This window comes from Pelmatolapia mariae, linkage group LG20 (genome assembly GCF_036321145.2).
Source record: "Pelmatolapia mariae isolate MD_Pm_ZW linkage group LG20, Pm_UMD_F_2, whole genome shotgun sequence".
Taxonomy (NCBI): domain Eukaryota; kingdom Metazoa; phylum Chordata; class Actinopteri; order Cichliformes; family Cichlidae; genus Pelmatolapia; species Pelmatolapia mariae.
The window spans coordinates 24,354,974-24,358,284 of NC_086244.1; positions in this window are offsets into that span (position 1 = coordinate 24,354,974).

A 3,311-nucleotide genomic window follows, 5' to 3' on the forward strand; every position below is an offset into this window, starting at 1 on the left:
TCCAACAGTTTAATCCAACATATAGTTGTAGAGTCAACGTATGCTTTGCAGACCCAAATAAAGCTCAACGCAGTCATTAGTATGCAACACAGTCCATCTCCACTTAAGAAATGGGGTGGTAATTGATGACATTATCACTTCCGCAGTAAATGATGACGAATACCATTACTAAAACCACTTATTCAGTTGGAACATGGCAAGTCGGTTATTATTCTTGTGTCTGTTTGGAGTCATTTTCTGTCAGACAAACCATGTCCTATCAGATCTTAAAGGAAAACAGCTATTAGGAGCTCACATTGTTATCCAAGCTTTTCACCTCCATTCAGTTTACCCAGGAAAATGACTGCATACACACAGTTTATTCAAAGCAGCAAGAGGTTGGGGTTTTTTTTAGCTTTGAACACACCCCACCCTCAATCAGCCCCCAACTTCCTCTAAAGCACAATCAATGCTTACCAACAAGGTTGCCTAGCATCAGTTGCTTAGTAACCACTAGCCCATTGCTTTCTACTACAAAATGTCTCACTAATTCAGAACTAAATTTAGAAATGCCTTTGATTTATCCCCCTGACTGGATTGACAGAAGGAGTCTTTGCTTGATTTTCACCCACAGCTCTATCTTTTTTGTACTGAAATCAGAAGCTGCTAGCAGGTACTGTCTCATGAAATCAGTGCCAAGATAGGAAAGTGATTCATACCTTTGTGTAGGTTACTGCTGATTACAACAAATCAGATGTTGTTGCAGCTGTTTCACAGATAAAGAGAGACAGCTGAAAATATTTCTTGATATAATGCAAACTATTGGTGTGCAGGGGGAAAAAACAGACAAAACAAATGTTACACAAGAATAAGACAAATTGAACCAAATTAAAATATGCAGATCAATGATTCTGTGATGCCTGTCCTCATTCCTTTATGCTTTACTCAAAGCATTAAAGGTAAAAGGACTAGTGATGGTAAATTTGATTCTTTTTACTGAATCGAGTTTTAATGAGTCACTCACCAAAGTGAATCGGGTTTTTTGAGTCATTTGATTCACTGAGTCAGTTGACCAGAGAGTGCAAAAAATGTACATTTTCACTCAAACTTAATTTCTTTTCTCTTTTCATGTAAATCCTACTGCTAAGATGAGTGATTCTAAAAGAAAACAACAATTTTATAAAGCAAAAAAATTTCTAAAGGGAACATTTATCTTGTTTATTTTTATTTTATTAGTATTTTCCTTAAATGTGTCAAGTATATATTTTCTCATCTAAATGTCCACTGAGCCGTGAGCCAGGGGGCGGTAATGCGCCTTAACATTGGTTGCCAACCAAGAAGAAGAAGCTGTGAGCCCGGAGGGAGGGGGTGAGTGAGTGAGTGATTCGTTCGCTCTATGATTCGGCACAGGAGGGAGGGGGTTAGCGAGTCCTGAGTGACTCGCTGGCTCTACGATTCAGCACAGGAGGGAGGGGGTTAGCGAGTCCTGAGTGACTCGCTGGCTCTACGATTCAGCACAGGAGGGAGGGGGTTAGCGAGTTCTGAGTGACTCGCTGGCTCTACGATTCAGCACAGGAAAGGAGGGGGTGAGTAGCTCAAATGTGCTGTTAGCATGTTAGCAGAGCGATGCTACTGTGAACCGAGGAGCTATTGTCTTGATGTGAGCTTCTACTCAGGGTTTTTTCTTCCAGTTCAGAGCAGAAATGTTTTTGTTAAGATACTGGATGTTGTGTTTTTCTCCACAATTTTAATTATAAGCTAGATATATTGCTGCTAACAGCAACAGGGATGAGTCAGTGAGTCAGTTGGGCTTGTGAATCATGATTCATGAGTCAGTAAAGTGATTCTCGAGTATTGAACGATTCGTTCATGATTCGCGCATCACTAAAAAGGACTCCTTCTGCAGAACAATTCTTCCCTTATTATATGCAATATTGTGCACAATATAGAATAATACTATTGCTGTGGAGACTAAGTTCATTTAAATACTTTGTATTCTCTTAAAAACACACTAATACATCTTATTCCCTCTACATCCCAAATGTTGGCTATGGGGTTTATTAAGAGAAAGCTTACCTGTTGACATGCTAATTTACTTGCTAATGCTACCTCAATTTTTCACACATATCAGTGCACATGTATATCAAGGTGCAGATTTTAAATGATCTCAGAGCAATAACAGGAGAACCACGGGTCATTTTTCAAGAAAGCTAGTCTCTTCTCAGTTAAGTCTACATTTGTAACTATAGTGTGCATATGCAAAAATGCCATTTAACCTCCTAAGACCCGAACTCTTTCATGGCATGCATTTTTTATTTCTCTTTGCTATTTAGGCTAATTGGGACCTGATGAATGCAAAAACAAAGAATTACGCTATTTATTGTTTTACCTGATTTTTGTTTCTGAGAAGAATGAGAGCCACATATGAGGACATTCACTTTAAATTTCGATAGAACAGTGGCAGTATAATGTCCTTGTAAGTGCATATCAGGCCCTTGTAGAGCAAAATTTAGTATTTTGGTCTAGACAACCCAAAATGTGATGTCCACATATGTGGACACCAGGTCCTAGGTGGTTAATTAAGCCAATAATTTTAATTGCCCCTTGGGGATAAATAAAGTCTCTCTGATTCTGATTCTAAGTTGCCAGGCTCAAGACTTTGTTCAGGAGACACAGACATGCCCATGAAAAGAAATCATCAATTCCAATGCCTTCTATTCAAGCTAACCTCCAGAAACAATAGCCAAATGTAGCCATAAGATGACAGTAATTTATAGGCTGATTACCAAAAGGTAATGTGAGTTGCTTTATGGGACAGAAGGGTGTTTGAAATGTACGGTGCAAGATTAGCTTCAATTTGATTGAAAGTTTTTAATTGATTTTAGATTTCAGTGGTATTCACTGTTTGCCTTGATGGCCCACTGCTATAAACACATCACTATTAAGTTAGTGAAGGTATTCAAAGAAGACTGTAGGTTGTATATTTGTACATACTCAATACTTCTATACTAGCTTCCTATTAAGCTGAAAGCACATCCAACCATTTCCTTTCATTTATACAGTTGAGGTTCACGTGGGGACCGGAGCCTATGTCAGCTGTCACAAGGAGAAATGCACCGGACAGATTACTAACACATAGAGATGGCCAACCATTTACATTCACATGAACAACAAACAAGAGTCACCAATTAACATAACTCCATGCATGTCTTTGGACTGCAGGAGGAAACCAAAGTTCACATTCAGACACTGGATACTGTCATAATCTCCACACAGAAAGTCTGCAAACTGGATTCGAACACAGGGACCTTCTTTTTGTGAGGTAACAGTAA